This window comes from Halichoerus grypus, chromosome 7 (assembly GCF_964656455.1).
Source record: "Halichoerus grypus chromosome 7, mHalGry1.hap1.1, whole genome shotgun sequence".
Lineage (NCBI taxonomy): Eukaryota > Metazoa > Chordata > Mammalia > Carnivora > Phocidae > Halichoerus > Halichoerus grypus.
Genome location: NC_135718.1, coordinates 86398338 through 86411717, shown reverse-complemented (window position 1 = coordinate 86411717; position 13380 = coordinate 86398338). Strand labels below are relative to the sequence as shown.

The 13380-nt window shown below is 48.7% G+C and overlaps 1 protein-coding gene across 1 annotated transcript in view; it reads right to left on the bottom strand.

The window, feature by feature from the left end:
• The window catches only part of CNIH3 (cornichon family AMPA receptor auxiliary protein 3), a 305955-nt gene that overhangs the window by 22945 nt on the left and 269630 nt on the right, over nt 1-13380 (bottom strand). The window lies entirely within an intron of this gene.

The window sequence follows — 13380 nt, the reverse complement described above, 5'->3', positions numbered from 1 at the left end:
GTTGTAACCGCCCGCTCATTTTATGAAGCAGGAGCATCGTGTAGTGTTAAGAACATCAAACAAGAAGGAGAGCGAAGTGAAATAAGTGAGATTGGAAAAGCGGGAGTCGGGGAACAGCCCAGAACTCCGGGATGATAGGGAGGGAGGGAGGCCAGACCGTGCCAACTTCTGCCGGACTTACGTCATAATTTGCTAGGTCCCTTTGTAAAAACGATTACTGAGTGAACTTTGGGGATTTTTTAATTCAAATATACATCCAGGGGTGCCTGGGTGGCTCAGTCAGTGAAGCATCTGCCTTCAGCTCAGGTCCTGATCCCGGAGTTCCAGGATCAAGCACCGCATTGGGCTCCCTGCTCAGCGGGGAATCTTCTTGTCCCCCTGCTCGTGCTCTCTCTCTCAAATAAATAAAATCTCTAAAAATAAAATAAAATATACATTCAGAAAAGGACTCGTAAGTGAACAGCTCAAAGAGTTTTCACAAACCAAACAGATTATACCTGTGTATCCAACACCGGAATCCAGAAATAAAATTACGTGAACCCAGGAGGACCCCCTCCACACACACCTTGTGCTCCCTTTTGGACACTAAAAGCTACACGGATAAGCACAGCCTCTGCTTCTAACGGGATAGACTGGTTTGTGCCTGGTCTGTGTCCATAAACAGATTCCTGTGGCAATGTTCTCTCTTGGGTCCAGCTCCTTTGGCTCAACATCACATATGTGATGTTCATCTGTACTGCAGTAGGAAGCTGTAGGTCGCTCCTTCCCGTTCCAGTGGGTGAGTGCGCTACCCCTGATCTATTCTTTGGTCGATAGCATTTGGGTAGTTTCTGGTTTGGGGTCACTGTGAATACTGCTTCTATGGCCCATCCAGTTAGCTGTGAATACAAAACTAGTCCTAAATTCCTTATTCCTAAACTATTAATTTATTCAGCCTCAAGGAGCAGATCAAAGTTTTTAACCAGGGCTGAATTTAGCCGATCTAATGTGAAGGACCATGAGGCATGAGACGGAGAGCAAGAACAGAGAGGGAGGGAGGGCAGAAGGGAGGGAAAATATGATAAAAGAGGATGACTTTGCCTCGGGACAAATGAACTCAGTGGCAAGAGTGCCTTAATCTCTGTGGGACACTCTGCCTCCATAAACTGGCTTCCTTCCCTCACACCCAACCTCACACAATAATAATACGACAGTGTAATGTTTCATTTCATCCATCATTAACACCACGGTCACACTTCCCTCGGCGTCTGCCCATATTACCACTTTTCTTGGACAACAAATCCAAAATTTAATTATTCATTTTGCTGAGAGAGACCCTGTGGCGTTTTAAATTGCTCCCCTCCCCATTCCCCCATTTCTTTATATCTCCAGATACATTTGCCTTTGAGATTGGAATTGAGCCTATTCCTTATCTGGGAAACAAAATAAGAAATAATCCCTACATGAGGCAAAGCACAGTGGGTCCTCAGAGTCTGTCAGAAATGCACACATGCAGTATTCCACTGCAAGAAGTTTCTGCCTTATTAGAGTTGACATCTAGCCCCACATCTGAATTGCAGAAAATAACTCTTTCTAAAATAAACGGCAGAACACCGATGACCTTGCCATCTGCATGAATTATTTTAACTTTGCAGTTTAATGAAGGATGTAGGTAGCAAATGTTGCATTCCTGTCTCGTGGCTTTACCCACGGCCACATTTCCTGTTTCCTGCTTGAAATAAAAGGGGGGAGAGGGGGCGGGGAGCCGGGACAGGTCCCCCACCAGTCAGTGACTGAAACGTGACAATGACATCGTGCAGATATCACGAGGACAGTGAGGAGGCAGGTGGGAACACAATGGTGCAGTAAACACTGTCAGACCGGCCACGGACTCTCTACAAACATTGCGGTTTAGGTTGAGAGTTTGGGAGAGAAGTTCTGCCAACAAGCCTAAACAATTTTTCTACGTCATCAATTGGTTCTTTGTTCGAAGAGGAGAATGTCTGATTTGAAAACTTTGCATTGTAGAGTAGCTTCCGGCCCAGGAAAGAGCCCTAGATCAGGAGCCCAGAGACCTGTGAGCCAGCCCCGTCTCCGCCGCGGGTTAGCTGTTTGACCCTGCACAAGCCACAGCCTCTCTGGGCCTCTGTTTCTCCACCGACGAGTCTCAGATAAATCAATGCAAAAGTGTTCTCTGTAAACACGCCGTCCTGCTCTCTGCCAATGAGTTAAGCTTGCGACAAGATATTTCCCTTGGGAAAGTAGCTCTTACAAAAATAATGTGCCAGCTAATAACATAAATGTTTGTGCTCTGTCCTTCTGTTCATTTTTCTATTCTGCATGTGGCTTCTGAACCATGTGGAAGATCCACATGCACTCGTAGGTGAGCCGTCTGGAAACACAGCAGTGCTGGACCGGCCCCCACGGTGATCGTGGCTTTATTACTCTACAACCAGAGGGTATGAGTTGGGTGTGCAGCCAGGGATGGTGTACAGGAGGACGAGGCAGGGGCCCTGGGCTTCCAGAGTAGCAATAAACATTTTTTTTGTGTGTGGAAAGATAAATTGGAAGAGAGTAAAAAGAAACCAGTGTTGTCTCTCATAGAATGCTGACAGTCCTCTGGGGACACGGTCCCTGCAGTCCCAGCACGGAAGTACTCTGCAATGGGGTAAGGACTCTGGGAAGGCACTCAGCTCTGAGAGACCCTGCAATCACTGAGTACCAAAGTCCCCACTTCAGACCTTTTTGGTCAAACGGAATCCAGATGGGACGAGCATGTCTCACATTTAGATAGATGGGTATGTAGGTATCAAGTCGTATTTCCAGCACCACGGATGACCTTGGACAGCACTGCGGGCCTGGGAACTGGGATCGGAAAGGGAAAAGCTTTGCAGAAAGCCAGCCCAGGACTGGGTTTAAGGATAGGAGATACAGACTCTGTCCTCAAGGACGTCAGTCTAGTAAGGACCAAAAACATAAGCCAATATTAATGCAAGTTAAAGAGTGCAAAATACAGAAACCCATATTGATGAGTCTAGTATGCTCATTTTATAGGTGGGAAAACAGGCCGGGAGAGCGAGTAAGTGACTTCTCCAAGGTCAATCAGCTGGCGGCAGAGTTACACCAAGGATCCAAGCCCCCCATCTCCTCACCAACTCCCTTCCCTGGCCTCCTCACTTCTCCTCTCCTTCCAGAAGGGCTGCTGTTTACTTAGCACCTTTAATGTGCCAGAACTGTGCTAACTTTACATGGATGTCTTTTATGACCACAATGGTATGAAACTAGAAATTAATTACATGAATAAAACTGGAAAATTCATAAATATGTGGAGAGTAAACAACATGCTACTGAATAACCAATGGCTCAAAGAAGAAATTTAAAAAAAAAGAAAACAGAAAGTACCTTGAGACAAACAAAAATGAACATGTACCAAAATTTGTGAGATGCAGCAAAAGCAGTTCTAGCAGAGAAGTTCATAGCAATGTATACCTACCTCCATAAAACAAGAAAATTCCCAAATAGACAACCTAAATTTACACCTCAAGGTATTAGGAGAAGAACAAAGCCCAAAGCTGGTAGAAAGAAGGAAATAGCAAAGATTAGAGCAGAAATAAATGAAATAGAGACTAAAAAGAGAATAGAAAAGATCAATGAAACTAAGAGCTGTTTCTTTGAAAAGATAAATAAAACTGACAAGCCTTTAGCTAGACTCACAAAGGAAAAAAGAGAGAAGCCTCATATAAATAAAATCAGGTATGAAAGGGATGTTACAACTGATACCACAGAAATACAAAGGGTCATAAGAGACACTATGAACAATCATACGCCAACAAATTGGACAACCTAGAAGAAATGAAAAAATTCTTAGAAATGTACAGCCTACCAAGACTGAATCATAGTGAAATAGAAAATCTCAACAGACTGATTACTAGTAAGAAGATTCAATCAATCATGAAAAACCTCCCAAATAAAAGTCCAGGACCAGTTGGTTTCATTAGTGAATTCTTACAAATATTCAAAGAGGAGTTAATACCAATCCTTCTCAAACTCTCTCAAAAATAAAAGGAGGGAACTCTTCCAAACTCATTTTATGAGGCCAGCATTACCCTGATACCAAAACCAGACAAGGATGCCACAAGAAAAGAAAACTACAGGCGAATATCCCTGATGAACATAGATGTAAAAATCCTCAACAAAATATTAGCAAACTGAGTTCAGCAGTACATTAAAAGGATCATACACCAATCAAGTGGGATTTATTCCACAGATGCAAGGATGGTTCAACATCCACAAATCAAGTGATACACCGCATCAACAAAATAACGGATAAAAACCATACAATCATCTCAATAGAGGCAGAAAAAGCACTTGACAAAACTCATCATCCATTTACGATAAAAATACTCAACAAAGTGGGTATAAAGGGAATATACTTCAACATAACAAAGACCACAAACAACAAGCCCACAGCTCAATGAAAAACTGAAAACTTTTTCTCTAAGATCAGGAACAAGACAAGGATGACCCCACCTTCTACTTTCATTCAGCATAGTATTAGGAGTCTTAGCCACAGCAATTAGGCAAGAAAAAGAAAAAGAAAAGGCATCTAAATCAGAAAGGAAGAAGTAAAACTGTCATTATTTACAGATGACATTATACTATATATAGAAAACCCTAAAGACTCCACCCAAAAACTGTTAGAACTAATAAATAAATTCAGTAGAGTGTCAGGATACAAAATCAATACACAAAAATATGTTGCCTTTGTATACACTAATAACAAACTACCAGAGAGAGAAACTAAGAAGACAATCCAATTTCAGTTGCATCAAAAAGAATAAAATACCTAGGAATCAGTTTAACCAAGAAGATGAAAGACCCTCATATTGAACACTATAAGACATTAATGAAATAAATTGAAAAAGACACAAATAAATGAAAATGCTCATGGATTGGAAGAATCAAGATTGTTAAAATGTCCATCCTACCCAAAGCAATCTACAGAATCAATGCAATCTTTATAACAATTCCAGTGGCATTTTTCAAAGAAATAGAACAAATAATCCTAAAATTTGTATGGAACCACAAAAAACCCAAATCGGCAAAGAAATCTGGAGAAAAAAGAATAAATCTGAAGGCATCTTTCTCCGGCATTTCAAACTATATTACCAAGCTGTAGTAATGAGAACAATATGGTATTAGCATAGAAACAGATACATACATCAATGGAACAGAATAGAGAGTCCAGAAATAAACCTATACATTATAGTCAATTAATTTACAACAAAGGAGCCAAGAATATACGATGAGGAAAGGACAGTCCCTTCAATAGCTGATGTTAGGAAAAAGAGCCACATGCAAAAGAATGAAACCAGATCACTATTTTACACTATATACAAAAAAAATAACTCGAAGTGCATTAAAGACTTGACCTTAAGACCTGATACCATAAAACTCCTGCAAGAAAACATAGGGGGTAAACTCCTAGATGTTGGTCTTGAGGATGATTTTTTGAATCCAACACCAAAAGCAAAAGCAACAAAAGCAAAAATAAACTATTGGAACGACAGCATACTAAAAATCTTCTGCACAGCACAGGAAACCATCAACAAAGTGAAAAGGCAACCTACGGAAGGGGAGCAAATATTTGCAGGTGATATATCTGATAAAGGGATAATATCCAAAATATGTAAGAACTCACACAACTCAATAGCAAGAAAACAAACAATCCAATTAAAAAATGGACAGAGGATCTGAATAGACATTTTTTTCAAAGAAGACATCCAGATGGCCAACAGACACTTGAAAAGATGCTCAACATCACTCATCGTCAGGGAAATGCAAATGAAAACCACGATGAGATATCGCCTCACATCTGTCAGAATCCCTAAAATCTTAAACACCAAAAACAACAGGTGTGGGCGAGGATGTGGAGAGAGAGGAACCCTCGTGCATGGTTGGTGGGAATGCAAACTGGTGCAGCCACAGTGGAAAACAGTATGGAGGGTCCTCAAAACATTTTAAATAGGAAAAAAAAATTAAAACAGGACTAACTTATGATCCAGCAATTCCACTTCTGGGTATTTATCCACAGAGAACAAAAACACTAACTTGAAAAGATTTCTGTGCCTCCATGTTCGTTGCAGCCTTATTTAAAATAGCAGGTAGATAGAAACAACCTTTGTCCATCAATGGATGAATGGATAAAGAAATGGTAGGATATATGTATAATGGAATACTATTCAGCCATAAAAAGAATGAAACTTGCCATTTCCAACATCACAGATGGACCTTGAGGGCATTATCCTAAGTGAAAAAAGTCAGCTAAAGAAACTCAAATACTCTATGATCTCTCTTATATATGCAATCTAAAAACAGAAAAAGAAAAAGACCAGCTCATAGATACAGAGAACAGATTAGTGGTTGCCAGAGGCAGGTAATGAGAGGTGGGAGAAATGGGTGAAGGGGGTCAAAAGGTAAAAAAAAAGAAAAAAAAAGGCTATTGTGTTACAGCCATTATATAATTGGGCCTATCTGTGCAGCTGTTGGCTATCCAAATGATCACAACGAGGTGGAACGTAAAGTGGTTAATTAACATACTCTAGACCACACAGCAATGCAGTGACTTGGTCGTGATTTTTTCTAAGGTCTAAACTCGAAACCATTGGTCTACCAAGCGGGGCACGAGACAACCCAGTGTTCGAGAGGACAGGGTTTAAATAGGAGAAGTTCTATTCATATCTGTATTTTGTGTATATTTTTCAAGGCATGCATTGTATCAGTACTGTTGCACATGAATATAATCTCTAAATAAAGATGTATACTTATTTCGGTGACATGTGCTTGAAATTTGTGTACTTATGGGGTGAACTACCTAAAGAGCTGGACTGAGCAGTCCTCGGTGTGAAGTGGAGGTGGGCACTCGGGGCTGGTTTTGCCCCAGCGGTTTGCTGTCTCCTACGCTCAGATTTCCAGCCAGAGGAACATCTATAGATGACGCTTGTTTTTTCATTGAATACTAATTAATCCTTACCTTCAGGTCTTCCCTCTTTGCAAGAGAAGAACAGAGAAGAAGAAGAGGAGGAGGAGGAGAGGGAGGAAAACAGAAAAGCACATCTGCTCTTCCTCCCTCGGTTGTCCTCCTGGGAGCCTCCAGGTCACGTTCTTTTCCGGATCTGCGGCTCGGGCTTCCTTACAAGTAGATGTTTGTCACTGGCACTTCCGTCCTCTCTCGCGTTGTGAGCCTCACTGTGCTTGTGCTCACGAGTGCTCGTGCACATGGTTCTGGGAAAGAGGCCCCAGCTGCCGTGCTCAAGTCTGGCCGTGCCGACACACAGCAGGTCCCTGGTGGCCCCGACGGCTCCAAATCCTTGCGATTCTTCTAGGCTTCTCACGTGCTGCCTTCCCTCTTCACGGCCAAGAATGTCAACCCGACACCCAGAACTCCCTGCCATCCTGTTTGCATGCACTTCTGTCCTGGGCTTTAGGCTTTAGGGCACTTGTCTAGTTACTCTCGCTGCATAAGAAGTTACCCCCAAACTCAGCGTCCTAAGCCAACATTGATTTTGCCCGTGAATGTGCAATCCGGCAGGGCTGCGTGGAGAGAGCTTGTCTCGGCTCCTCTTGGGCTACAGCTGGGATAGTTTGGAGCTGGAGACGGGAATCACCTGAGAGCTCGCTGACTCCTGTGTTTGGGCGTTAATGTGGGCTGCCAGCCTGTCTAATGCTGGTGGCTGGAGCAGCTGCACCTGGCCTCTCCGTGGGGCTTGGGCTTCCTCACCACACGACGGCTGGGTCCCACAAGCAAGTGTCTTGAGAGACTTGAGCCACGTGGAAGTCATATCACGTCCCATGACCTAGCCTTTAGAACTGTCACTTCCATCCCATTCTATTAATTGAGGCAGGTGCAACCCCCCCACCCCCACCCCAGCCCAGTTTCGGGGGGGCGGGGAATAGACTCCATCTCCGGGCGGGACAGTGCTGGTGTTCCGGGAGCACACATAGGTGCAGAGATCTTGCGCCTTTGGGGAAAATACAGTCAGCCACAGAGACTCTTGTGATGGTGATGTAGGTTCTCCCGGTCGGGCGATTTTATTTCTTCACATTTCTAATCATGATAGGAGCAGTAAGGGCTATCTCAAACTGCAAGCTTCAGACTTCTCGTTCTTTGACTTAAATGTTAAAATCAAGGGGCACCTGGGTGGCTCGGTCGGGGAAGTGTCCGCCTTCGACTCAGGTCATGATCCCGGGGTCCTGGGATCGAGCCCCGCATCGGGCTCCCTGCTCCGAGGGGAGTCTGCTTCTCCCTCTGCCTCTGCCTCTCCCTCTCAAATAAATGAATAAAATCTTTAAAAAAATAAAATTAAATAAAACAAAAATTCTCCATAATTTTATAGAGAAAACAGCACACATTCATATGCTTTCATAAAAAATATTGTTTGTCGGGAATAAAATAAGATTGTTATTGTTTATGTCAGCGCGCAGTGTGTTCTTTCATTAATACTTGTTCTGACATTGGTAGGAGACATGATTTTTCAAGAGCTTTCAAAATAAGTTCTCTTGCCGTCTGCATACACATTTCCATCTGTTCGTGGCTGACACGGGAGGCGGTCCAACTTCCTTCAAGGTCACTTGAAGCCAACTTTTTTGCACACAGTAAACACTGTCACCTGGTAACAGACTTGTGGAAATTTGGGATGGATGCATTTCGCTGCACTTCAAGCCACAGCCCCCTTGGATCTGCTGACAGCCGGGCAGCCACGGGTGTGAAAGCTAAATCTTGGGAAAGCAGGAAAACCTAAACTAGTTACCCCGTGGGACGTGTTCAAGATTGGCCAGCCCCACTGAATCTGCCTCCACAGGACGCCCAAACCTTGCTCTGTGCCAAGAAAGCACACACGCATGAGATGAGAAGTGGGCCGCTTGCCTGGCGTGGACGTCCTCTGCCTTGTTACCCCAAGGGTTCGTGCACACGCCTGCTCGTTCGCCTTCCCAAAGCAGAGTCTGTTCTCGATTTCACGGGCTCCATCTCCTGCCCAGCATGGTCACCTGGCCGGTCACCTGTCCCCTGTCCAACTTGTCCTCTGACACCCTTGGCCCCACTCCAACAGCTTTCTATGGCTATGAATTAACATCTACATGTTTCTCATGCACAGGGAAGAACTATCCCGCTCTGCCTCTGGTTCTGGCTACACCCGGATGTCACATCCAAGCCGAAGCACCGGCTCCCTCAGCGCAGCCCCCACTCTGAGGGTCGCGCCTCAGCCCCCGGCCTTCCCTCTTTTCCCCACCTGTCCAAACCCCACCTGCTTCTCGGGATCCCACTGGGAGCCACCCCTCAGCCCTGCGGCCGGAAGGGACGCGGTTCTCTGGGTCCTCGTGCTCACTCTCTCCACTTGTGCGCCTCTTACTCAGGGACGGCCGGAGCTCCTTGTGCACAGGGGACACCTGCGTGACCCGCTGGGGAAGCTGCCCGAGCATCCCGCCAGGCATCGGCATGCGGGGCCTGACTCATCTGCTTCCCCTCCGACTCTGCCTCTTCTCCCGACTCCTCTATTCCGGGAATGATGCCCTCCATCCCTTTCCACACTCCCAGCACCACTCCCGCCGAACAAACCCTTCCTGCCGACCGTCTGTCCGTGCACCCTGGCTGTTTCCCCAGTCAGCCAGGCCCTGTTAGCGGACACCGTCGGCCCCAGTCGTGGCTCTGGGCCTGACACCCGGGGGCACCCCTCCCTGCCCCGGGGCTTCTCTTCAGAAGTAACACCCCCCCAGAGCTGTCCTCAATCGGCGACTGACAGGAGAGGGCGTCCAGGTCCGACGGACCCCTCCCCCCTCAGGGATCCATCTGAGGAGTGGGTTTTACACTCATGCAGACTTTCCCCAGGGATTAAACTCCCCGCCCTCCCGAGGCCTGCTGCCCCTCACGTAAGCCATGCACCTTAGCGTCCTTATCTCTGGTCTCCTTCTGAGGGAACCCCAGCTAGGGCCCCAGGTGAACAGACCTAACGCCCACCTGTGAGAAGCTAACGTCTTCGCCATCAGTTTCTGTTTAACATAAAGATAATTCCCTCTCTCCTCCTCCCCACACACAACCAGAGGGAGTCTCCCTTCCAGACAAGTGGTCTCCATCCCCTGGTGAGCTCTGACCCCTGACTTGGAGCACTGCTGTGACTACTTCCGTTTCCGTCCCATCTGCCGGGCCCTCGCCCCGCCCGTGGTTCAGATCCTGCGGGGCCTCTGGAGGCAGCTTAGCTGGGTTCAAATCCCAGCGCCACTGCTTAGCTGCTCTGTGACCGCGGGCAAGTCACTCGAGCTCTCTGTGCCCCAGTTTCCTGGGCTGAAAGATCTGGATCACCAAACCCAAGTCCAAGGCTCGCTGTGAAGAGTAACAGGTGCAACATGCAACACGATAGAGCGTCTGACACCCAGAAAGCACGAAAAACTATTAACTGTGATTAGGGATGTTACTAGAAATAGCAGTACCATCAGTGTTTGTATCAGTAATACTCATCTTTAAAGGAAACTCCTCAGGACCCATCCCAAACCTACAAAGTGAAAGCTTCTCGAGACGCAGAGTGGAGCAAAGGAAGGAAGACCGAGAGCTGGAGGCCATGTAGGATCCTGGACCAGAAAAAGGACACTTGTGGGCCACTTTGCAAAATTTGAGTAAGATCTGCAGACCGATTCACCGTATTGTGTCAGTGGCCATTTCCTGGCCTGAAATTAATTCAAAACAAAAAAAGTGTTGACATTTTTCCTAGGTTGGGGCATGCGCATTATCACAAGGCTCCCCTGGAGGGTGACGACGTGCGCCCCTGCTGGGTGACCGTCCCCAGCCCAGCCCGGTGCTGCTCCCACAGGTGAATGGAATGATCCAGCCCGCATGCCTCAGAGGATGATTTAAAGTTTGGTGGCTGCTTGGCCGCCTCCCCAGCAAATCTATCCGCACCCAGTAGGCGGGGCCGTTTAGCTCCTGTGTGGCTCCCGCAGGTCCTCACCGGACACACCACAGGCTCAGTAATACACGGCATTAGTTTAATCGAATTTAACCAGCACTTCCTTCTGTGCATTCTCAAGACAGTGTTCAGGAGCTGTCCTCGGAATATTGACCTCTTTCCCAAGATCTAATGAGTCTGTTTAAACTCAGTACGGCAGCTCGGAACACAGATGAGCGCTTTGGACTCCTACCTCCTCCTCCACTTGCCTGTCGTACCTGGAGGGAGTCCAGAAGAAAACTGGAAAGGACAATCTTCACCTGGCAGTTTCTCTGAAATGCCACAAATCGTCATGCCCTCGGTGGAAAGAAGAAATACTCCTTTAGAAAAATTCTGCTTCGTGGTGTAGGAGGCAGGGAAGGTGTGCGATCAGCGGCACCGACCAGTCACTGGGGAGGCCCGTGGGGGGCCTGAGACAGGTAATGAAGGTGCACAGGGAAAGCATCCCTGAGAAGTTGCTTGCCCCCTAAAGAGAGCCCTGCGGTCCTGGGAGGGATCAAGACGTCACCGACCTCATTCAAACGGGACAGTGATAGAGGGTTTTGTCCCCCAAAAGCAGTCAGGGCTTCACGCCATGACTAGAGGCAGCTGAGAATCCGGGTCAGCGTCCGAGCAGCCCACGCACCTACCTTGCCGCGTCTGGCCACCCACCGGGCTGCTCAGTATCTGAGGAGCTCTCTGTTTTTCAACGGGGAGGCCTTTCCGGGCGCCTGGGCGGCTCGGTCGGTAAAGCGTCTGCCTTCGGCTCAGGTCATGATCCCGGGGTCCTGGGATCGAGTCCCGCATCGGGCTCCCTGCTCCACGGGGAGCCTGCTTCTCCCTCTGCCCTCTGCCGCTCCCCTTCCCCCACTCGACTTGCTTGCTGTCTCTCCCAAATGAATAAATAAAAAATCTTTAAAAACAAATGGGAGGCTTTCAAGCGCCCCCGCTGTTGACCCGTACTTGATCCGCTTTACAGACTTCCCGCCCCTGCTCTGTGCCTGGGGCCCCTCCGCATGGCAGACAGGGTCCCCTGCTGTCCCTGCCCGTCCCGGGGTCCTGCTGACGCGGCCAAGGACTGACGTGGAGTGAACTAGAGACTGATGCTGGCGTGAAGGAGTAGACAGCTGCAGTCAGGGTCTCCGAAGGAAAGTGAAGGCCTGCCTTTCCGTGTTCTCCCGGAACATCCGCGAGTGTCTGGTACCGGCCTGTGTGGGGCAGCTGGATCTAGAGGCCGGCTGAGCCGATCCACGGGGTCAGGCCAGCAGGAGACAAGCAGACCACCGCTCCTGACTTCACGCCACACCAGTGACCCCACAGCCCACCTGGCTGGGGCCCGGGGGCTCTAACGCTGTCCGAGCCTGGACGCGGAATCTAGGACCATGGGCGGACGGGCAACGGCATTCACGCCATTCTACAGCACTGACGTAAAGGAGACCCAGGCCCAGCGCCAGCACCCCGGCACCGGGAGCTCCCCATCTCCCCACGCGGCCAGCCCCTCGGCAGGACTCCAGGGAAGAGGCCAAAGTGACCCAGAGCAAGGTGGCCCCCTCTCCACGCTGGACCCACCCCTGGACCTGACAGGTCTGACCCTTCAGACCTTCCCTTTCCTCCTAGAACAAAATCCAGACTCCTTACGAAGCCCAGCTGGGTGGCCGAGCCTCCGGCCTCTCCTCCTGCACCGCAGGCTTCAGGGCCCGCCTCCCTCCCGGCTCGGGGCTCTGTGTGCGCCCTGTGCCAGCCCCTCAAATTCTCCAGGTCTCAGCTCAGAAGACTTGGCCTCCAAGAGGCCTTCCCAGAAAGAACTTCCCGACACCCTGGGCCCCCCGCCCAGTCACTCTCAGGACGGCATGATTTATGACTGCTGAAATACATGTTTATGGATAGGGCAGTAATTTATGATCCGTCTCCCCAAGCTGAGTCAAAGTTCCAGGAGGGCAGGCCACACCTGTGCTGCTCCCAGTGCCCCCCCCAGCCCTCGCCCCCTTGGAAGGTGCTGCACAGTATTTTAAGGAGCCGGATGCCCCTTGACCCTGCCTGGCCCCCCGGGGCAATCTCAGTGAGTAGGACTCCGCTCACAGCACCCGGCTAGCCCGCTAAGACCCTGCACGCCACAGAGGGGGTGAGACAGTCTCCCACATCGTGGACACCCCGAGGCTTAATCGTGTCCACCAGGGCCGGCCCATAGCCTTCCCATTGCCGCTCTGCACACAGTCCCGGGCCCGCACAGGTAATGGCGCCCAGCCACCAGAGAGGACGGACCGCTGTCCCTGCTCCTTGGTGGCCTCGACCCCCAGCCGGCTTTCGGCTTCCGGACGCCAGCCCTCCATCGGGCCGACCTTCAGCAGCTCCACCACTCCCTCTGGCCCTGGGTCTATGGCACATCTGCTCCCGCAGGAGTTAGGAACGCTTCCGGGGCGAAGGA